The sequence below is a fragment of the Python bivittatus genome, unplaced genomic scaffold (genome assembly GCF_059951505.1).
Source record: "Python bivittatus isolate LINGU-HERP-01145 unplaced genomic scaffold, Pbiv_v1 ctg000330_np1212, whole genome shotgun sequence".
Classification (NCBI taxonomy): domain Eukaryota; kingdom Metazoa; phylum Chordata; class Lepidosauria; order Squamata; family Pythonidae; genus Python; species Python bivittatus.
This window is the reverse complement of record NW_028277058.1, coordinates 3525526-3550715: the sequence shown is the minus strand read 5'-3', so window position 1 is coordinate 3550715 and position 25190 is coordinate 3525526. Positions and strand designations below refer to the sequence as shown.

The 25190-nt window shown below is 36.9% G+C and overlaps 1 long non-coding RNA gene across 4 annotated transcripts in view; it reads right to left on the bottom strand.

Annotated features, from left to right (window-relative positions):
- Window positions 1-25190, bottom strand: part of LOC148215882 (uncharacterized) — a 75007-nt gene that overhangs the window by 8340 nt on the left and 41477 nt on the right. For all 4 annotated transcript variants that reach the window (XR_015796347.1, XR_015796346.1, XR_015796349.1 and 1 more), the window contains one exon: window positions 22361-22496. This is a non-coding gene — a long non-coding RNA (uncharacterized LOC148215882). The remainder of the gene's footprint in view (window positions 1-22360; window positions 22497-25190) is intronic.

The window sequence follows — 25190 nt, the reverse complement described above, 5'->3', positions numbered from 1 at the left end:
CTATCCTCTTCTCTTCTCTTCTCTTCTCTTCTCTTCTCTTCTCTTCTCTTCTCTACTCTACTCTACTCTACTCTACTCTACTCTACTCTACTCTACTCTACTCTACTCTACTCTTCTCTTCTCTTCTCTTTTCTCCTTTTCTGCTTTTGGCATTATGTGGTTATCCTGAAAGGAACAGCATGATAGATATGTATGCATTTGTTTGTTTCTCAGTCTCAGCCAACTGGATAGACCTGATTGTAGTGGATTTTATATTTACTAAGGGAAAAAACTCAGTCTTCATACAAAAGCTTCCTTCTTTCAAATGCTCCCATGGGCTGCTGTAAGCTACATTTATTTTTTACAAACTTCTGTTGTAAACTCTACAAAGTGGGACACCAAGAAAAAGACAATGTGCTCATTTCTAAACCTTGCCCATCCCATGATTCCAGGAGCACAATGCTGTTTTGCAGCATTGGCTCTGAAAGACAAGCATTTACATCTGGTTATGATTCATACAATTTCAGCCTTGTATTATCATGACTGGGAACCATCACATTCTGCTATTAATTTTGAGTAAACTGCAGTGCCAGCTCCCTGCATTAAGAGCGTCCAGTGTTGTCATTGTTTCATATCGGTGTCTGACACCTGTATGTATTTTCTTCCAAAGAGAACCTATTAAATTCCTTTTCATTATCTACTTAAAAAAAAAAAAAAACCCTCAGGGCCTGAAATTTCAGTATGCTTTTAGTTACGCAATTAGAACTGACTTAGAGAGCAAGCATGCACAAGTTCCTACCTTGTTTGTGTTTGTAGATTGGTTGCTTGAAAGCATTGGTATGGCCATCCAACTTGAACAATGTGATGTACAATAAACCAATAAACATAGTTCTCAAAAACAAAATAAACAATGCCAACTAAAAACTGAGGATGGTTGAACAGCTCTAAATAGCTGTAAATTCTCATTGCTTGTGTCTATGAAATGTCAGTCTCTCCTCTAGGTTGTTCTTGCTTTCATGGAGTGGTATTAGTCACTTTTGAAACAATTTATGAAGTTTATCTCAAGGTAGCTGGCTTTACTGTTTGAAAAGAATGAGGAATAACTCCCCCCCATCCAAAAAAAAAAGGCAGGGAAGTTAGAATTAAAATAAAATGGGGTGAGAGTAGAAGTACACTGCAAATAGAAGTTATTTTTTAAATACCCTTAAAATAGCAATAGAGAAATCTGTCCTTTTTTTTTCAAGCTCATGTTACTTTTGTATCTTCCCTCCCTCCACAGTTCAATAGCATTTCCAAAGGAACTTATCATTTTAGGAAGCTATTTGAAATTATGTGTTTAAATATGCATTTCACTATATATTTAAATAGGAATGTTTCTTTAGAATGTGCATTTCTTTATTTTGATAATGCCAAGAACTGCATTTGGAAGAATGCAAAATCTGATCATAACCAATTTCCTGATCTGAATATTAACGTGAGTGGTGCAGATCAAGACAACTGTTACATGAATTCATAAAGGCAAAAATTCTATAGCCAAGGCTGAAGACAGGAAGCTGGGTAAAATAAAAGTGGTATATCCCATTTCACTGCTGCATAGCTGTAAATCATTCTGGCAACCCTAACATAGAGGGCGGGGGGGAAGATTCAGGGAACTTGATATGTACTTTAATTTGACTCATCAATAAAAATTGCTTTGTGTGATATGTGTTTCATTCATTCATCAAATTTAGAAGAGTACCCAACCCCATAAAGAATCTGGATGGTGTACAACATTAAAAACAGAAAGGAAAATAAAACTAAGAAAATAATGGCATATATCCAAAAGATAAAACTTTCAGACTAACATACAAAATCTTTACCACCACCCTAACTCAAAGAGCCACTTTTCAGAGACCTTTTAAACACAGTCAGGGTGGGGGGGCATATGAATGCCTGAGACAGAGGGTAGACTGTGAAACACAAAAAACCTGCTTCCTGAGGTCCTGAAACTAGAGAAGACAGTCCCTCCAATAGCCAGGTCATATGCAATGAAGGGCTTTATAGGTAGTAACCAGCACCCTGAATTATTCCTAGAGGCCAACTAGCAGCTAGTACAGCTCACAGAGTAGTAATGTTAGATGGGCATACCAAAGCGTTCCCATTACTGCCCACACCACTGCATTCTATAAATCTTCAGGGAGAGGAATTAAGAAGAATATAATAATAGCCCATTGGATTAAGGCAAGACCCTACTTGAATACCCTTTCCCATAGTGACCCTTCACAAGCAGTCTATGGGGACATACCTGTCTCCTACCAGTGTTTCCCTGTCACTGCTCTTTGCAGGCATGTTGCCAACCTGAAGATACATCTGAGTCTTTGAGACTAATAAACACTCAATAAACCTGGGCTCCATGAAAATATGCAACCCCCTTTAGAGCCATCCAAGTTAGCTGCCATCACCGTATTACCTAGTTATGAATTTCCTAGGTTAATTATGCACAGTAAAGAAGAAGTATCTTTCGTCTATTCTAAATCTCCTTCCAGCCAACTATACTGGGTGACCCTGGTCTCTTTAGGGGAAAATATTTTTCTTTCCACTTTCTCCGTGTTATACATGCTTTTGCATACCTCAGTCAGTCACCCTTTTTATAAGCTGAAGTCTCCAAAACTTTCTCAGAAGGAAGGGTTTTTGAACCATCTGATCACTTTGAATGTCCTGTTTTGTACTTTCCCCAATGCTGTTGTATCCTTTGTCAAATGTGGTAACAAGAACTGTAGACAATGCTGCAGTTGTGAAGGGATCACAGTATTGTTTGAATAAAGACATTACAATATTAATATTTTTATTTATGATCCTTTGTAATGATACCTAGTATGAGTTTGCCTTTATCAAAACTCTGCACCTTCAGTCAATATTTTTACTTAGCTAGCCATTAGGTTCCCAAGATATTTTTCTTGTTTAATTGAAGATGATTCTCTCAATCCAAATTTAGTGCTTATATACATTTTGTTACCCGCATACATGAATCTGGAGACACAAAACAATGCCATTATAAACAAAAAAGGTTCTTCAAACAGGAATAATATACTTAAAAAAAACCACTTTCAGTCTGGTCAAATGCCTAACAGACATTATCCAAGCCCTGCCATTTCTAACAAAAATATTTCAAGTTGGAGTTTGGAAATCTAAAATAATTCTGACTTTTTCCCCCTTTTGGCAATAAGGCAGGATTTTGAACTAGGCTCTGTATTGTTGTTTCAAAAACAAAATTTCCCATAAGCAGGTCTCAGTTCTAGCAAATAGACTGTGGGGTTATACAGAGTATAGGATTAGATATTTACTAAATTATGACCTACAAAATTGGTTTGGACTAACGTCTGTTCAGATATATGTGAGGTATTCACTAAAATGGTCTTCTGCATCAATTTCACTGTAATTTATTGTATCGTGGGCAAAAAAAGAAATGTGATCAGAGTAGTGATTAAAAATGCTACATGTGGAGGAGAGCACAGTACGGAGCCTGTTTTGATTACATGTTTGAGCTGCAATGAAAGATTGTGGAAAAGTGAAACTATAGCAGACTGCGCTGAAAAAGCTATAATTATTGCCTTGTACAAATACCACTCAAAAACATGTTCTTAGGCTATTTGAGTGAAAGGTTCATAACTTCAGATTAATTGGAGGGTTGCTAAGTTTATTGCTGATGTTTTATTGGAAACAATTTTGTGGTGCATAAGAATATCATGGGATGGCACCAGAGTTTTCTCAAGTCAAAGATCAAAACTTATTTTATTGGGCTTTATGACCTCCTGTAAGTCAACCTACAACTCAACCTAATTATGTGTCAGTGGGGTGTAGTGGCTAAGGTACTGGACTGGCACTGGGAAGACCTAGGTTTATGTCCACCCACAGTCATGGAAGTTCACTGAGTGACTTTGCACCAGGCACTGGGCATATTTGCAGGCAACTGAATGCAGTTCCTTCTTAGGCTCATGTGACTTAACTCAAGCCGGTTTAAGAAAACCCTGTCTAGACTGAGACACTTTGGCAGCAGCTTGCAAGGTAACTTCAGTCCAGAATGCTGATGATCACTTCCTCCCATTGGATAACCCTCTTCTTATGCCCTCCCATCTGTCTGTTCTAACAGTTCTGGAACAAAGAAACTTTTCCAGTACAATTGAGCAGGAGATGGCTCAGCTGACCTATATCAATATGTTCCAGGCTATCTCAGAAGGTCTAAACAAACAGAATGGGTTTTCAACGTGTTACAATTGTTAATTGATAAGGTACTTGTAAGGTACTGTCCCCCATGAAACCTTCATCTGCCACCACTTTCTCATCTCAGTGGATTTAAATCCTAGTAGTTAAGTGAGTATATCCAATGAAGTGAACTGCAGCCCACAAAACTTATGCCTTAGAATACAATGTGTTAGTCTTCAAAGGTGCTACCAGGCGATTTCTGATTTCTAGCTCCCATAGACTGAGGTGAAGTAAGCTGGCTTGAGAGAAGGTTTCTGACTCATACTTATTCACTGAGCACTGGATCTTCCTACTGCTAGTCTAACACTTAACCGCTCTGCTACACTGACTTTTGGGCTGAGAGAGAATGACAGGCCCAAAATTATCCAGTGAGCTTTCATGACTGAGGGTGAACTAGAACCTGGGTGTCCCCAGTCTGGGTCTAACACCTTAGCCAGTTCTTTCCACTGACAAATTTGAGAATTCACACAATAATTTTCTAATGTGGTTGTTCTGCCCACGTTACCTCTTTACTTGCATTTCACTTAGTCCTTCGGTATTTCTTCCTTTGCATAGATTTCTCCGTGTACAGTACTGGCTGCAATCACTAACCACTTAGATTCTAAATCCTCGGACAATAACCCAAGCCTTGGAGCTATCTAATCTTAGGAGGTCACAGAGTGTCCTGCATAAGAGAGCCATTCTGAGATCCTCCATTACTGAATTGTGACTCTAGGAGTAAAATATGCCTCCCAACTAAGCTTCAACTCTGTTTTAACTTGTCATTCTGTGATTTTCTTGCAATCTATCCATCATTCATAATCTCATTTCATCTTTACTACAGATTGACAGGACTTTCATCTTCATCCTAGCGCATCTGTAAATTGAATGCTTACATACTGATGTAGGCATAAAGAATAACCTTATTTTGTTTTATTAAAAAAAACAATGGAGTGATGTGACTTAATGGTGCCTGAATTGTGAGATTCCAGTTTCAGATTTAGATTCTCATGAGATCAGAATAGTGATACATTGACTTTTGACAACAACTGTATAATATTCTAATACAGAACAAACCTATCAATACTGAGTTTTACTGCATTTGGAATAAAGCACATAGTATCTTCTAAAGAAGTTAGATTCTGTGTTTCTTTGAAGTTATGCCACCCCTGATACTGATGGCACTTATTGAAATAATGAAAGAAACCCTCAAGCCTATTTAAATTATGAAGACGGCCTATCAAACAGATGGAGGAGAAGAATGGGTAATCAAAGAGTAGTTCAAACAAGTGGAAAAGGAAGATTTAGGTTACAAATGTTTCCCTGACATTTTTGTGCCTTCCTTCTTCTCTTTTGTAATCCCAAATTGCTCTTTACACAACTTGGGCTAGGCCTCTTTAACTAGCAAGATTCTTTTAAATGCTTCCATTTTAATTCACACAGACGATAGTCACAGCTAGTGGTGAGACAAAGCTGATTAGCTCATTGGCTCCCTACTGCTAGATTTTGAAAGACATTTTTGATTCTGATACGAAGATCTTTGAGGTTTAGCAACAACAAAGTGAAAGAATTGTCAGCATGGGCTGGTGCTTAATTGGTGTCTAGGCCCTGCTGGAGACTGAACTGGGTCTGAAATTCTAAATTTTAACACATCCTCCAAAGAAGGTTCCTCCTTCCCATTATTGTATATGGGGATATGTGAGCTCAGCATAATCATCTTGCAGATAGCTATTGCTGCTTATTTTCTACATCATGCTCACAAAATTCAGATGCTTGAATTTGAGAAGTTTTCTGCCCAGCAGAATACATGAAGCATGAATCTTAAACTTCATGAGGTGGCTAAGTGCGTACTGTATTGGCAAAAAGAAATTGAGCAGCATGTAACTACTAAAGGAGCATTTACATATTTGCTCACACTCTTCGAGCTACTTCTGTGGTTTATTTATACATTTGGATTTATTACCCATCTTCAGCTTCCAGGTCTATTAATAATATTTCAGATTCAGAGATAAGGAGCAGAAGTTAAAGGAAGATAAGCAATGGGGTAAGAAGAAAATTGAAATGAAAGGTGTAGTGAAAGTGATAGCAGTCCTGGCCAAATCCAAATGCAAACAGCATTTTTGTTACATGCAAGTCAGTAGACTGAGATTTATGAGAAGAAAAATGAAGCTTGGTGGGCAGGATCAATGCAAGTTAAGCTGCCTAAGCAGTTGCTGTACATTTCAACATCTGGAACAGTCATAGATAAACCCAGTTGCCCCCAGTTGGGAATCCTGACCATTCTTAAATGTCCTAGGCCTTGTGAACTTCTGGACCCATCTTTTACTGCAATAGTTATCCCTTAATACTGTTGATTATTAGCAACACCAGAAAAACAGGTTTCAATGTCTGGATTAAACACATTACATCTACATAATCAGGCTGGTAGATTTCCTCATCCTTGTGGTGAGTTTCTTCTGCTTTTCCCAGGCTTAAAGTACCTAGACAGATCTGGTTATCATTTTAGTGATTTTTTTTTTTTAATTTAACCAGGGAAAAGTTCAGTCTTAAAATAACTGTGGCATTCGTTCACTCATTTGCACTCATGCAATCCCATGTTCTGCTTAGCCCAGAAAGGTTAAGAGTGACTGAATATCAAAATACAGAACAATAGTCTTCTGGGGGAAGGGAGTAAAACAAAAATTAAGATTGTGACCACATGATAAAAGACCTGTTTTTTTAATGTCTGTTGCATATGATGCATGTAAAGAATGGGTGAGGCTTTAATTACATAGTTGCAGTCATCATCTTGCATGTATTGACCCCCTGCAGATGGATGTTCCTTCAGGAACTAGAAAATAAACAAGTTTTGGAACCAACCAACAAGTAGTGGAAACATTTCCTGTCTTCCTAACATTTTTTTTCATCTTGTATTTTTTTAGATGATTTGTAGTTTTTAAGATGATTATTGCAAGTTCCTTTTAGCATTTAGTTGTATTTAGATACCGTTTATTTTCAACATCATGTTAATGGAGAAAATCTCCATGTGTTTAATTCTTGCCCATATTACTTTTTGAATAATGTACTGTACAGTAATGTACTGTAGCAGCAGGCATTTTCAATACTTTGGGGGAGGGGGGAGATGGGGGAGAGCAGCTAATTAAAAAAAGTGTCAATGTTCAATCTAATAGAAATTCAAGGGATTAAATATTTTGTTTTAAGGCTTCTAAATCCTACTGTAGCTACTGGAAAGGTTGCAAAGCATCTTGGCAATACCCCTTTTGCTGATTTCCATAAATAAGCTACAGAGGATAATATAATCAAGCCTTCTTGTTGTTGTTACTATTATTTAAATTAATTGGCCTGAATCTGAATCTGAAATATTATTAATAGACCTGGAAGCAGAAGGTAAGATGGGTAATAGATCCAAACTCATAAAATAATTATTTAAATACATTAATTTAATGTAATTAATTATTTAAAGTAGTTTATTAGAAATAAATTAAATCAATTAATTAAGTGGACTCTGGAGTTATATTAGTAGGAAATGTATGGAATATTTTACTAATAAGTAAAATCATCATCATCATCATCATCATTTAAATGTCTGGAATTGCCATTTAAAAAGACACAGGTAACACTCCTCGCCCCGCCCCCATCACAAATATTTATTATTGAATTAATTCCTGGATAGGTAATTAGGTTCAAACTCCATATTAACTATATTATTGTATGCATTTCTTAAAGGTAACATTTTTGCTGGGTGGTGTCAGTAATAGGTCCCTCTATGAGAAAACTCTAAATATTCCAAATAGCAGCTATTTTAAGGTAACTTTTTTTTTCAGTTATTTTATCACTCTTGATGTTGTTTGCATCAGTTTTAAAATGTGCACATGAAATGCAATGCTCTAGTCAAACCACTCCTACTTAACCTTAAGTCTGCAAAAGAACTAGGGAAATAGCTTAATTCCATCATATCATGTCTTTAGAAACTGCTGAAATTTTCAAGCAAAAAGGAAAAAGAAAGGAAGAAATCACTTGAATCTTTAATAAAATTCAGGGGAATTTTTAAAATTCAGGAGAAAGCTTGAATTCTGCCTTTTTTACTAAATGGATCTATCTGAGCATTCAATGAGCATTTAATTAAAAGTAGAATGCTTTCTTCCTGAATGATCTGCTAGTGTGAAGGAATGGTTGGATGAAGGCCTCGCTCGGGGAGATAAACATTCCCTTAGCCCCCAACAGGAGTGTGGGAAGTTTAAGATGAGACTGGCACCACCCTAAGGAATTCATGGTGTTTTGGCTTGCTGGCTTGGGAAGTTAGATTCAGTCTGGAGAGATTTCTGTCTTGAGGTGGAAGCTAATAAACACAACAGAACTGTATCTGCACTGTCTCGTGGAGTTCTTTGGGCTGAACCTGACAGCTAGTTTTGTAACATAATTTAACTAGGTAATTGCTTTTGACAGCTAAAAGGGAAAACATTATACAATCTGAAGAGTTAGGATTAAGATAAGGCTCTGCCAATTTATTGTTCAAAACACATATTTGGGAATGGGCCTTTTTCTCCCTTCGGCCATACTCTCACTGGGTCCAGAGAAAACTGCAAAGCTCTAGATCCAGATGTCCAAGAAGATAGTTCCCAAACTTCACACTTTCATTATTTATTTCACTGAAGTGAAGGGATTCTGGAAAGAGTATTTTAGAAATTTGTATGAAATGATACTGATATATCAGAGGGTAGAATTGAATTGAATACTATGAATGTCAGTGGCAAAGAAAAAAAATGGATGAAAAGGAAGTCATAAATTCTGCGAGGCTGTTGAAAAATGCTGTCTATAGATATAGATTGTGTAACTGGAGACATGTTAAAATATGGATGTGGTTTGCTTTTAGAGTGGCTGCAAGACTTATTTAAAGTATGTGTGAAGACTGCATCTGTGCCTGATGATTGGAAGAATATATTGTTTCCCTGCATAAAGGATTACTGAATGAACATAGATTAAAGATACAGAGGAAATAGCAGTATGAAAGACGTACTTTGAGGTGGTTTGGTCATGTAGAGAGAATGAATGCAAAACAAATCACATAATAAATGTATTAAAAAGTGTGGATGGGTTGAGAGGAGCACTGAGACAGTTGTGGTTGGATGGAATTGACAAGAATCTCAGTGAGAGAGAAATGAGAATAATAAAGAACAAAAAGGAATGTATGAATCAATGCATGGATGTCCTGCAAACAAGGATGGATTTCAATGATAGGTATGGAGGGGTATAGTGAATGATGTTATTATGGATGAGAATTACTGTATTTTATTTTATTTTTAATTTCTTACTCTTTTCAATCTTTCTATACTGCTTACCTTGAAGGGGAATAGTATAATAGGTAAACATAGGTATGTATATATGTATGCAAGTATTTTATTCAAATTTGTACACTCCCAGACTCTCAACAACTATAGGTAGTTCACAAAAAATGTACAACTGTAAAACAATAAAATGTAAGCAAATGTGGTATTTATGCCCATGCTGGTGTGATAAAGTCTGCATTCTTTCAAAGCACTGACAAAATAAGGCTTGGAGTCCTTGGTACTCTCTGAACTTGGTTGTTTGCTTACAAATGTTTCCTTACCCAGGTAGGTAACATCATCAATGCTAGTGAGTGTGGGGCTTGCTCCCTGTTTATATACAGTAGCTTGCCCTGCCAGTGTTGGTGGGGGTGTGGTTTTCTCCTTGGTAGTTCCTTGATTAGAGTATTATTTTCTGTTTGATTGTTTGTCTGGTGTTAATCCTTGCTTATCTGGGTTTTGGGTGCTGGAGGGGATGTGTTCTGGTTTTTTTGTCTCCTTCTTAACTTTTTGTTGTCTCTCTTGAATGGTGTGTAAATATGGTTTATTTCTATGTGTCTATTGATGGCTGATTTGTCTGTATGCCAGGCTTCAATATAAGAAGTAGTCCGGCGTGAATTAGTCCAATTCAAATAATAGATTTGGTTCAGGAAATTGATCCAGCAGACTGATTCAAATTAATCTGAAAAGTCAATTTGATGCCATTTGGATACTGAATCAAATTTTGAATTACATGGATCTGAATTAGATTTCCAAAGCAGTTCTAAAAAAGCAGTTTTCTTGTGTGTGAAGAAACATTCAGGTTGTCCGAATCAATTTGGAGGCATCCAATTCAATCTGACCATTCAAACTGACTTTCCTATTCAATTTGAAAAGTCAATTCAATTTGTAGAGTCAATTGCATCACCTTTGCATTGAATCTCTACATCAAATATTTGCAGCACCCTAATGAGTTCAGTCTACAGAATTAGTTGTAAAATGCTCTTTCCTGAACATGTTATGCTTGCAAAACATGTTCATTCTGAAACTTAGAATCATAAACACCACATAATCATATCAATATTTATACAATCGTATGTGGGTTATTTATTATAGAGTTGTAGAGTTTGATGGCCTTATACATTTCTAAAACAAATATATATTCTATATTATTCAACAACTGTTAAAAGCTTAGGCTCACCAATGTTCCACACAAACCTTATCAGAACTACCTACTGTTCTTAGGACAGCTACAAAATAACTCTAGCATTTATGACATTTATGGCATATTTATGGCATTACTGTATTACAGAACAGGGAATCAGTCTATAACTGGGTTTTCTCTTCCATTTGCCTCAGTCTTCAAGAGTAGCATGGTGCATGACTAGTAATGTGATGACATTTCTGATGTGGAGAAGGCCAAAACTCTTGGCCCACTTTGAAATGATTGAGAATGTTAAGGATTGTATGGGTTTAATAAATCTTGCAGAGGGTTAATGCTCCTATTGTGGTCCTCAACATAGGGAGAAAAAGCTCCTTTTGGAGCTCTAAAACAAGTACTGGGGACCTCATGCAAATGACATCATGTCTACCTCCTTCCTCTATAGGAGAGCTAGGGATAATGGATCACTGTTTGGGACAATTTTTTAATCAGATTAATCTAATCCAGGCAACCCAGACTAATGTGTGGGTCACAACACAGTTATCATTCAGATTGTTCACTTTGGTGAGTTTGGTGCTCCAAAATTTCAGATAAACATTATCACGTAAAGAGGACAGAACCATCTTAAGGTCTATTAATATTTATTTTTTAAAAAATCACAGAACTGTTTCACATGGAAATGAACTGAAATGGAAACACTTGAAATCTTCCATCTCTGTAGCTCAGACAGGTTTATGTTTCTGAACTTTTATAGTATCTTGTTCCATACTATTCCTTTGCTGTAAACATATCTTTCAGGCCCTCAGGCTTATATGGTACGAATATGAGTTTTACCTATCTTTTCATATATGAATATGCTATTCTTCCTTCCTTCCTTCCTTCCTTCCTTCCTTCCTTCCTTCCTTCCTTCCTTCCTTCCTTCCTTCCTTCCTTCCTTCCTTCCTTCCTCACCTTAGGATGGGTTTTAGAATCTCATAAAGCTGAATTAAATGGGGAGGAAAGATTTGAGGAGAATCTTGATTTTACACTAGGCCCAAGTGATGCTGTACAGAAGAGGATTGTCCATCAACAGCATCTGTCTTGCTGGCAGATTCCTGGAATTGTTCAGTAACCTCTGCATCTCTTTTGTGGCAGATACCTTGTCCTTGCCTGCCACCTTATTGCACAGTGATTCAATTTGCTTCTGAATCATGTCTGTAATTTGATGTGATTAAGCTTCCAACACAAATCACCACTGAGATCTCTAAACCAATCCTGTTATGGTAATATGCTGGACTTATTAACTGCAGACAATATTCTCCTCTCTGCCAACAGAATATTTGCTATAATCAAGAATCATACTGCTAATTGCCACCCTGATCTGGAACACTGCCATTTTCTCAGTAGAGGAAACGCTCTGTAGATATTAAGCTCTAAGATTTTTAAAATGTTATGTGTGCGCCTTCTCTCTCTTTGACCACAGAATATATCACTTAAGAGATGAAGTGCATTGCATAACCTATGTAGTTCTCTTGCAGGTCAAAATGGCACTTCTAGTGAAAATGCCATTTGGATTACACACAGCTAGATGAATCCTAACATTTGACCTTTGATACCATGGGAGCATAAGCCCTACAAAGAGAGTAGAGGTGATCTGATGACATTTAGGATGGAATGGGAGGCTGAAGAGATGGTGTGACTCCTTCTCCAGCTGGAGAATGAGGATCACAGCTTGAGAATACAGAGCTAGAATGATTTCCTGCCTTATGGCTGAGTTGCTCCGGGAGACAGAGAAGCTTCTAGAGGCAATGAAGAGAGCAGTAGTGTCAGAGACAAAGACAGTTCCAACTGTAGGGACACTCTAGAAGCAGTAAGTATTGTCTATTAAATCCAAAGTCTGCTAAACTGAGGTCTGTAAAATCAAGTTTACTTTCTTTGTATATAACAATGATTATAGGGCTTGAGAAGTTCCCTAAGTGGACAAATTACTATGGTTGGGCCTTTTTCACTTAGAAAGAAAGGCAGGCAAAGGAGGATATCTTGGAAGCATATAGAACTATTACTGAACAGGAAAATATGTGTAGAAAAAAGTTTGTTTCCCTCTCTTACTATACAACAATCAGGGAAACCATCAAAGGTAAATATTGGGAAAGTAAGGATGAAGAAAATGAATTTACACACATAGTTCATTTCTAAATGTGTTGCCTTAAGATGTGGCAATTTAGATAAATTTAGTTAATAAAAAGGGACTAGACAAATTTATGAAAGAAAAGGTTATTAGTGGCTAGTTTTGGTAACTGTTCCAGAATTGAAAGCAATGAACCCTAAATACTAACAGCTTGGGAGCAAAAATGGAAGGGGGCTGTCACCCTCATCTCTTTTTGCAAACTTCTAAGATACTTCTGGTTCTGTGGTGTTATATAAATTTGGCAACCCCTAGTTTCAATAACTGGTTCCATCTTATCTTCTTCCCTTGTCCACTTCATTTGCAGCTGAACTGCAATACTTCTCTTAAGCACAGACAAACAAGTCAAATACATTAAACAAAGTCAATCTGCTCCTGTTCACTCATCCCCTCTCCTTCCCCCATTCCAAGCATAGAAGACAGGCCATAGTATTTATTCCCCTCCTTTCACTTCCCCTTCCTCACTTAACTCTAAGGAGATGGAAAGTTTTTTTTTGTGATATAATAAAAACACAACTGCTTCAGGTTTTTCAGTGCACTGGCCTCCCATCATAAGAAGTCCTCTTCCTGCAGGATTTAGAAGATACTCAGTGCTTAGGCTGACTAAAGCAAGTGTACAGGCTCAATGCCAGGATCCAGCATGATGTGCTTTAAGAAGAAGCCTAAGAACAGCAGAAAAAAGAAAATAACAACAGATTCTCATGAACTGGACTGAACTGGCTACTTATTTTGGCTATTGGGTGACACAGAATACTGCATAGATACGCTGCTGAAAATCTTTTCCATTATTGTTATACTCTTCTGTATTTCTTCTGATATATTATACTAATGGCATGGAAACCATTTTTCTGTGGTTTAATTCCATCGTGCTGCCCAGCCTCACAGGGGCAACATGAAATGTATGGAGATCTTCTCAGCTGATTATTAGTCCTATAAAGTCATTTTATGATAGAGATTGGTAATGATGAGAATATGGCTGCGGAATGTGAATTAGTTTCTGAGTTAGTTATTTTACAGCCATACAGTCTCATTGGTTTTGAGATTGTTCTAGTGGAGATCAGAAATAAGCACAGGAGGGTCAAATGACTGGATTAATTTGATATTTCAGTAGAATAAATGACTTCACAGGAAGGCCAAGTGTTAAGTCTAGGCAACTAAGAAAAAAGAGAAGGGGACCTAAGAATTTATTGCCATTTTTATCAGCTAAAAGATAGAGAGTATTGTAATAATAATGTGGCTAAGTAAAGGTGGAAAATGCAATAGATAAGAAGAGCCAAGATAAAGAGATATACAAAGAGCAAATAAAGATATAGAATTGGATGAAGCAAGAATGTGAAAAAGCCTAAAGTTGCAAAAAATAGCTGGTGGATACAGACCAAAAAAGCCAAAATGAGGAAGCTGGGAACTATTATTGGTAACTACAGGGAGGAATAAGGAACCAGTTTAGATTAGTTTTAGCAGCATGCATTTATTTCTGTTTTCTTCATTTGTTCGTCTATTACATATTGGGCTGTTTTAAACATTAGTGTTTCCCTCTTCCCATTAAAAGAAAGGATAACTAACATACTGCCTTATTAAACCTTTAAGTAAAAGCAACTTTGTTTTTGAAATAAGTTTTTGGGACATGTTGTTATTCACTCAGTATCCAAATGTATCATAGCACCAAGATTAATATTGGCTAATAGTTCAACTAAAGAACATTTGCTTAATTGTTTATCAAATGTGTATGTGGCCAAATCTTCTAGACTCCTGGCAGCTTACAACTTTATCTTAAAATACTATAAATATATGTAGTATTTCAATATATTTATAGTATTTTAATATCACATGCTAGCAAAATAATGCTTAAGATCATCCAATGCAGATTAGAGCCCTTCATGGAAAAAGAGATGCCAGATGTTCAAGCTGGCTTTAGGCAAGGCTGAGGAACATGAGACACTATTGCTGATGTATGCTGGATAATTGAGAAAAGAATACCAAAAAGAAGTCAGTATGTGCTTCATCAGTTTTAGAACGGCCTTTGATTATGTTGATCATGCCAAGTCATGGAATGTGCTCAGAAAAATAGGAATCCCAGAACATCTCATTGTCCTCATAAGAAACTTATATATAGGTCAGGAATCCACCATACGGACAGAACATGGCAAAACAGACTGGCAAAGAAGTGAAACAAGGCTGTATACTCTTCCCTTATTTATTCAACCTATGTGCTGTCCACCACCATATAGGGAAGGTGGATTGGAAGAAGAAGAGCATGGTTTTAAAATTGGAAAAAGAAGCATAAGTAATCTGTGCTATGCTGATGACGCTACCCTGACAGCTGAAAATGTAAAGGATCTGCAAGCTCTAGTAATAAGCAAAGTGAAAAAGTGGGACTAACATTAAATATAAAGAAGACCAAACTAATGACAACAAATAGAACAACCAACTTTAGAATTGTCAATGAAGGTATCAAAGTGGTGGATAGCTTCTGCCTTTTAGGTTCAACCATCAACAGTAAAGGAACAAGCAGTCAAGAAATATGCTGCAGACTGGCACTTGGTAGAGCAGCCATGAATGGCTTGGGAAATATATTCAAATGCTGTGATGTGTCCATACCTACAAAGATCAGAATCATGCAAGCCATAGTATTCCCTGTGACACTCTATGAAAGCAAAAGTTGGACTTTAAAGAAGTAGGATAGGAAGAGTATTGACACCTTTGAACTTAGATAGGAGAAGACTCCTGAGAATACTATGGATGGCCAAAAAACCCAAAACAATGGATCATTGAATAAATCAACCCAGAGTTCTCACTCAAGGCACAAAAGACTAGCCTTACCTTGTCCTACTTCAGGCACATTATGCAAAGACCTAGCTTTTTGGAAAAGGTTCTAATGCTGGGAAAGGTGGAAGGAAGGAGAAGAAGAAAATCACTAGCAGCAAAGTAGATGGCCTCAGTTACAACGGTAACTGTGACTATGCCATTGGACAACCTGAAAGACCAGGTTAGGGACAGATCATCATGGAGAAAATCTATGTGGTTTGTAGGAGTCGAAAATTACTTGATGGCAACCTACAAACAAAGCTGGCTGATGTTTTAATAATTAAAAAGGACTTGTGAAGAATAGATCAAAAAAGTGGCTTGTACAACCATTTTATATTGGATTTGCAAAAGGGAAATGTGAATGTTGTCTCCGATTTTGTGAGAAAATATAACAAAATGAAAATAAATGAAGTGTTGGAGTATTATATGAAGGGGCTTAAGATCAAGATATTTGGGAAGGAGAAAGAATATCAAGTGGACTTATTTGGCAATTTTTAATGGATTTCTTGGACTAGGACTGGAAGAAGATGTTTTAAGGTTCTGTTTTATGGATAAGAGTTCTATTTCTGGCAATATTTAACCTCTTTTTGATTATGAAGATGATGTTTTAGGGCTTTGTTTTCAAAATAAAGAGTTATGTGGGATTATTTCTTATATTTTAAATTTATCTAATTAACTTTAAAACAGTTACACTACTATTTCTGGTACCCTTATTTATTTTTTTATGGACTTTATTGGACTGATGAGATCTGAGGGATTTATTTAGGAAAAGTAAAAAAGATACAAATGTAAAGGAAGGAAACTGAGTGAATTTATTAGATTAATTTATAACAGATAAGTGGTTATTTCTGGTAACCCTTAATGGCCTTTTGCTGATTAGAGAGAAGACGAGGTTTTATAGATATATTTATAGTTAATGAGGTGAGATATGGGGTGAAGAGATTATTTGTTGTATTTTAAGGGATGGGGATAAGTTATTAAAGTTGTTTATACTTGCTAGGAAGAAGGGGGAAGTTACTTCTATTTCTTTTCTTTTTTCTTTTTTCTTTTTTCTTCCTTTTTTCTATTTTTTTCACTTTTTCTTTTTACTTTTTTATCTTCTGTAGTTTGTATTACTTTTATCTGTATACTGTAATCTCTAATAATTTTTTTTTTTTAAAAAAAGAAAATGACTTGAAGGCACATAATCAACAGACACACACACAAACACACACACAAAGAACAAACCAATAATGTAATAGCTAATAAAGAAATAACTAAAGATAGCAAACCTATTTTCTAATGGCCCTCCAGAAGAGTTCAGACTTTAAAAGTTTCTGGAAAGTCATCACAAGGAGCTATTTTAACTTTTTAAGGGTGGCTGCCCCTTTGGAATAATTTCCAAGAAAGGAGCAATGATGATGGGGGAATTGCTGGATTATTTTAGGGTTACCAGATCTGGATTGAAAAAAAATCTGGATGACCATTAGATGTCACCAAAGATATCCAGAAAACTTTAAACCATTGCTCTATCTAGAGGTCATCTGTTACGCTGACCACCAGGAAGTAGGCACTACATACCCAGTTTTGTCCTATTTGAGATTCATCAAACATAAGTAGCCAGATGTTATTCTCTGGGGTTTAAGCTATCCTCCAGGAATTTACCTCATGGACATTTGCATTTCATATTACTATATCTACAGTATGTATGTAGAGTATGTACATGAGATGACAAGATTGAACGTCGAGATCTTGGGAATCAGCGAATTGAAATGAACGGGAATGGGTGAATTTAATTCAGGTGACCATTATATCTACTACTGTGGCCAAGAAACCCTTAGAAGAAGTGGAGTAGCACTCATAGTCAATAAGAGAGTGGAAAAGGCAGTAATGGGGTACAACCTCAAAAACGACAGAATGATCTCAGTGCGTATCCAAGGGAAACCATTTAACATCACAGTAATCCAAGTCTATGCCCCAACCACTGATGCCGAAGAAGCTGAAGTTGACCGGTTCTATGAAGACCTACAACACCTTCTAGAACTAGCACCAAAAAAAGGTGTCCTTTTCATCATAGGGGATTGGAATGCTAAAGTAGGAAGTCAAGGAGTAATCGGAATAACAGGCAAGTTTGGCCTTGGAGTACAAAGGGCAAAGGCTAATAGAGTTCTGTCAAGAGAACAAGCTAGTCATAGCAAACACTCTTTTCCAACAACACAAGAGATGACTCTACACATGGACATCACCAGATGGTGAATACCAAAACCGGATTGATTACATACTTTGCAGCCAAAGATGGAGAAGCTCTATACAGACAGCAAAAACAAGACCAGGAGCTGACTGTGGCTCAGATCATGAGCTTCTTACTGCAAAATTTAAGCTTAAATTGAAGAATGTAGGTAAAACCATTAGACCACTCAGGTATGACTTAGATCATATTCCTTGTGAGTACACAGTGAAGGTGATGAATAGATTTAGAGGATTAGATTTGGTAGACAGAGTGCCTGAAGAACTATGGACAGAGGTCTGTAACATTATACAGGAGGCAGCAACTAAAACCATCCTAAAGAAAAAGAAATGCAAGAAAGCAAAATGGCTGTCAGATGAGGCTTTACAAATAGATGTGGAAAGACGGAATGTGAAAAGCAAGGGGGAAAGGGAAAGATGTAAGCAATTGAATGCAGATTTCCAGAGAATACCAAGGAGAGATAAGAAGGCCTTCTTAAATGAACAATGCAAAGAAATCGAGGAAAACAATAGAATGGGGAAGACTAGAGATCTCTTCAAGAAAATTGGAGATATCAAAGGAACGTTTAGTGCAAAGATGGGCAAGATAAAGGACAAAAAAGGCAGGGACCTAACAGAAGCAGAAGAGATTAAGAAGAGGTGGCAAGAATACACAGAAGAACTATACAAGAAAGATCTTAATGTCCCTGATGTCCATGCTGGTGTGGTCACTGACCTTGAGCCAGACATCCTAGAGAGCGAAGTCAAGTGGGCCTTAGGAAGCTTTGCTAACAACAAAGCTAGTGGAGATGACAGTATTCCAGCTGAGTTATTTAAAATACTAAAAGACGATGCTGTTACAGTATTGCACTCAATATGCCAGCAAGTTTGGAGAACGCAACAGTGGCCACAGGATTGGAAAAGGTCAGTTTACATTCCAATTCCAAAGAAGGGCAATGCCAAAGAATGCTCAAACTATTGCACAATTGCGCTCATTTCATGTGCTAGCAAGGTTATGCTCAAAATCCTACAAGGTAGGCTTCAGCAGTACGTGAACCAAGAACTACCAGATGTACAAGCTGGGTTTCGAAGAGGCAGAGGAACTAGAGATCAAATTGCCAACATTTGCTGGATCATGGAGAAAGCACGAGAGTTCCAGAAAAACATCTACTTCTGCTTCATTGACTATGCAGAAGCCTTTGATTGTGTGGATCACAACAAACTCTGGCAAATTCTTAAAGAGATGGGGGTACCAGACCACCTTACCTGTCTCCTGAGAAATCCATATGTGGGCCAAGAAGCAACAGTTAGAACCAGTCATGGAACAACCAATTGGTTCAAAATAGGGAAAGGAGTACAACAAGGCTGTATACTGTCACCCTGGTTATTTAACCTATATGTAGAGTACATCATGAGAAATGCCAGGCTGGAAGAATCACAAGCTGTAATTAAGATTGCAGGGAGAAACATCAACAACCTCAGATATGCAGATGATATCACCCTAATGGCAGAAAGTGAAGAAGAACTAAAGAGCCTCTTGATGCCCTCATGAAAGCGGAGAGTGCGAAAGCTGGCTTGAAACTCAACATTAAAAATACTAAGATCATGGCATCTGGACCCATCAATTCCTGGCAAATAGAAGGGGTAGAAATGGAAGCAGTAACAGACTTCATTTATTTGGGCTCCAAGATCACCACAGATGGAGACTGCAGCCATGAAATTAAAAGACGCTTGCTCCTTGGGAAGAAAACTATGGCAAACCTAGATAGCATATTAAAAAACAGAGACGTCACCTTGCCGACAAAGATCCACATAGTCAAAGCTATGGTTTTTCCAGTAGTAATGTATGGCTGTGAGAGCTGGATCATAAAGAAGGCTGAGCGCCGAAGAATTGATGCCTTTGAACTGTGGTGCTGGAGAAGACTCTTAAGAGTCCCCTGGACTGCTAGGAGGTCAAACCAGTCAATCTTAAAGGAAATCAACCCTGACTGCTCATTGGAAGGATTGATAATTAAGCTCGAGCTCAGATACTTTGGTCACCTAATGCGAAGAGAAGACTCTTTGGGAAAGACCCGGATGCTGGGAAAGATTGAAGGCAAAAGGAGAAGAGGACAGCAGAGGATGAGATGGTTAGATAGCATCACTGAAGCAATGAGCATGAAACTGAGCAAACTCAGGGAGGCAGTGGAGGACAGGAAGGCCTGGCGCAATATGGTTCATGGGGTCACGAAGAGTCGGACATGACTTAACGACTGAACAACAACAACAACAACAGTATGTATGTATGTATGCAGGTGTATGTGTACACACACACACACTTACACACATACATACATATACGTGTGTGTGTGTGTGTGTGTGTGTGTATACTTACATACATACATATGCTATATATACAGTGCATTAGAATTAGGAGGTATCCAAGTCTTGGCGCTTAGTGATGTTGCAGGAAGGGGTACATAGAATCTAATCAGAATGGTATATATAGTCCATCTTCCCTTAAGCTCTCAGAGCAGAAATATATGGATGTTACCTTATGTCATACTCCCAGGGAGCCTAAGGGAAAATGGACTGTATATGCCATTCAGATAGATTCTAGTGGTCATCTGTTTTTCAGCCTAGATAGAGTAGCCTAAGGCTCTCTGAGAAGTTTTGTTTGCTTGTTACTCAGTGTGAACTTCAATCAACAAGATGAACACTGCAGTTTTCATAACAACAGAAAGCTGCAGTGTGAGATAGATTACATGCCCCCTTAACTATCCCTATCCTGTACTCTGTCCCACATCATCCAGGATGATAGAAGATGCTTTGGGGAAACTGTAAACTGGTTTACAGTGATGGTGGCAACAGCTAACTTTTCTTCTGTAGAGATTTTATTTGCTTTGGAATCCAAGCTATGACCTTTAGATTACAATCAATCCTATACTACCCGCACTTGTTCCTCCTGTTTTTTGTTTCCCCTAATACTTTTATAGAGCTTCTTTTTGCTTGTAATTTAACTCAGATGCCTTCCAGGTACTTGGGACTATTTTATACAAGCAGTGATAAGAAAATGAATGAGTTTGTACAGTTGGCATAATGTGAAGAGAGGAAATGGTACATTTAACTGTTTATCAGGTGATGAATTCATACTTTGTATTTCCGCAGTGATTGATGTATGCCAGGCAATCATATGCTTGACCCATTTTAGTAACTTCTGCCTGAATGTAAATTTTTCTTGTCAGAAGTGGTAAAGGTTTGAATGCTGATAGCAGAGAACAGACTGTGATTATAGATGATAGATAGATAGATAGATAGATAGATAGATAGATAGATAGATAGATAGATAGATAGGGGAGTTTTGGATTTGAAAATTCTGAATTTCTTAGATGTATTTATATTCATATTATTTTGGTTATTATTGAGCAGTTGTACTGTGACAGAGATGCTGATCTGGCTTGGATGTAATGTGAAATGTCCCAGCAGGGCTTAAAAAGTATGAAATCTCTCCTCATCTCCCTCTTTCTCCTTTTCTTACAGACACTTGAATGAAGCTCTAGATAAAAAGTATATATGTTATTTACAGATGGGACAGATATGACTCTGCTTTTTAACTCTGCTGCCCTCATCTTGAAATATATTGATTATACTTTATAACAATATAAATTATGTATATGGCTTCTACTGCATATTGCCCAGGATTTCGCGCCCCTCCCCCCCGTGCCTTCAAGTCAGTTTTTGACTCCTAGCGACTACTGGAACATGTCTCTGCAGTTTTCTTTGCAAGATTTTGGAAGTGGGTTACCATTGCCTCCTTCCCAGGGCTGAGAGGGAGTGACTGACCCAAGGTCACCCAGCTGACTTCATGCCTAAGGCAGGACTAGAATTTACAGTCTCCTGGTTTCATTCATTCATATGTATGTGTGTATATATATATACACACACACATATACATGCATACACACATACATACAATGAAACTATAAAAAATTAAAGGAAAAATAAGAAAAAAAAGAGATGGAAAATAGGAAAAAAGAAAAGAAGTGAAAAAAAGAAAGAAAACATAGAATTATGACTTCCACCCTTCTTTCTATTGAGTAATTGCCAACCTACTCTTTCCCTTTCCTGTTTAAGCCTTTTTAATCCCCAAATTCACAAGTCATCAATTCAGTCTCTTCTTCTTTCAACAAAAAGTCCATATAAGGTTTCCAGTCTTTTAAAAAAAGTCTTTATCATTTTCTCCTTGACCAACACTCTTGCAGTTTCTTGTCTGGTGCCTTAACCACTACACCAAACTGGTTCTCCATGTTGCCCAGTAGGTTGCATTAAATCTCCTCTCTACTTAGGAATTTATTCTCTACTGTTGCAGCTTGTTAGGGGTTTTTTTGGGGGGGGGGTCCGCTTTGCTTCCAAGATCCTCACTTTAAAAAGATTGGCCTGAAAACGACTGTTGTGTGGATTTGTTTCACATGATATTGACACTGCTGTTCCAATATCCCAGATGAAAGATAAGCTGAACAATTTGCTCAGGCATTTACTCACCTTTAAATAACAATATCAACGTGACTAAAACAATCCCTTACATGTCTGTAATTCAATAACATGTCAACCAGCAATTCCTTGATGCTGAAATTTTATTTTCAAGGGTTCCAGAGAATCACCATTTCATGATGTCCCTCTAAAAAGAAACAAAATTAAAAATAAATTATGTGAAAAATAATAATGTGGTCTAATAGGTTACTACAATAATGTCACAGTCATTGTAAATATGGGGAGACAAATCTTCAACATGGTCAATAATTAAGAATCTCATGTTAAATGTTAAAGTCCATACAATGGGAGGCTGGAACTTACGTATGCGTGACTACCAGTTTGTGAAAGTGGTGGCAATGGTTATAGGTTAAAACATTTTTGTCATAAATATATAAAAATAGCTTCCATTTATTTTGAGGCTTTCAGTAATTCCATTGTGGGTTTTCTATTCCATCTCTGTGGATGTGTCAACTAAGATGAAATTATATCTCAAATACAGAATGGTCACTTAGAGAAGAAGAAATCATGCAATGAAATAATGAGTGACAGTGTAAGCATACCAAAGACTTGAGTTAAAAGGAAATGTGAGCACAGTTTATTCCCCCTGGCCTCACAAGGAATTTTCATGCAACTAATTTTAAGGGCATTACTTGAATAATATTTATGGGGATAGAAAAAGAGTTGCTGATGGAGCCAAGATGGTGTCTGAAAATTGGTACATTTTAGCACCTTTCCATGTAGATCTCATTAATATTTTAATGTGGAAACCCCTAAATAGTAGCATAAAACAGAAATAAGGAAAATTTGCTGACAAGCACAGCTGCAAATGTAGCTTTTACAGAAATGTGTAATACAGTTACATAAACTTCTAACCTCAGACTTCATGAAGTTATCCCAAACTTTCTACATCAATAAAATGCTTATAATACAATGAATGCAACCCATTCTTTCAATTAAACAGTTTCAATAGTTTTCTTTCTGTGTATTTAGTCTTATATCTGTTTATTTGAAAGAATAGATTTTGCTACAAGATGTTCCTGTTTGAGTGAAACAATTCCCATTCTTTGTGTTGGAGACTGATGGTCTTTTCAGAGCCCTTCTATATTTGAGATAGTACCACCCTGTGTACTTATTAAAATATTTTATTACAATGGTGATGAAATCAGTATAGGATATGTCTGGGCCTTCCATGTCCATGTTTCCTTCTAAACAGCTGAAATACACAATTTCCTTCTAAACAGCTGAAATACACAATTTTGGAAACACAGCTGACACACTATAATAGGAAATCAGTGTGACAATGGTAAGTTAAAGAACCTTAATATTCCCAAATAATATACATACAGTACAGTAGCCACATGGCACTTACTGTAGCTAAATGGAAGAATAGAGAAATTGTTGTTATGCTATTTAAAAAATTAAAGTTCTTTTACATCTTATACCAGTCAAGAATAGGTCAAAGGGCTATTTCATTTCCTTATATTTGATTTCTCATATTATTCTTCAGAATCATCTAAATTTGAGATATAAAATGTGAGCACAAAAGTTTAATATTTAATATTTAGTCTTATAAGAGTAAGCTTTTGAACTTTGTCATTAATCATGCCCTCCTTGAAGTGACATGTTGTGTCCAGCTGGAAATCAAGATGATCCCAATCTTCCCCCTTCATAGAACATCTGACAAAATTTGCAGATTTTTTTTTTCTGTACCATTTCTTGCATCATATTTAGATTTCAGGAAATTCTCACACACATTCATTCCCCCTTCACTCAATTTTCTTAGAAATCTCATTCTTCCATGGTTCAGTGTGTTAACTTACTCTACATAAGAGAAGCATAAAAGAGACACCTTTCTTCTCTGTTTTGTGTTAAAGAGTTGGTATTGATTAGAGTTAATTTTCTCAATTCCCAAGAATTTGCAGGCATTAAAAAAAGAAAAGGGAAAGGGAAAGTAATTTTCTTGCTTGCTACATACACTCAACATGTCTGCACTGCTAAAGTTTCTGTCCAATAATATGGCTTTTCACATTCAAGTTGAGATGACAGGTCTTGGAAGTAGCTTTTCCTGCTTACTGAATTTGATGTCAGAGAGTTTGATTTTAGTTGTACTTTCTATGGGTTTGATTAGTTTTATTATGTAAAGCACTTGAAATGCCATGCTTGGTGGCACAATAAAACAAATTCCCTAAGTTACAAAATAAACATCCTTGATAAAGTTACAAAGAAAACAAACAAGCAACTATTCAGCCGGCTTCATAGTTCATTTTAGTTTTGTGTCTAGGATAACATGGACCAACAGCTTATTAAAACAATGACTTGTATAGCTTTCAAGTAATTTCTAACTGAACTGAATAAGTTATAAAGCCTCTGTAGACAATAAATTAAGCTTTTTTTTTTTTTTTTTTTGCTTTGACTTTCATCTGTTTCACACAAACAGGAAGTTGTCCTTTTTCAAGGGCTCATAATGTATGGGGCACATCTGGAGAAATGTAACCATTTTATATTGAAATTATTTTATCTCTATCCAAAATTCTCAAAGTGTTTGTGACTATGGGGATGGGTAGGTGGGTGGCTTTTGATTGCTTGGTGTGAAGACAGCACCAATCTCACAATTTAAGTAAAATTAGGCATTTTCAAATTACTTCAGACATTCATTCATTCATTTAGCAAATGTACATGGCTGCCCATCTTTGGGTAGCTTACAAAACACATACATAAAAATAGACCCATGTAGAACACATTGTGGTGGTCCAACTGGGATATGATTAAGGCATTAGTGACTGTGAGCAGAGCCTCCAGATCCAGGAATGATGTTACAACTGGTGCACAAAATGAATTT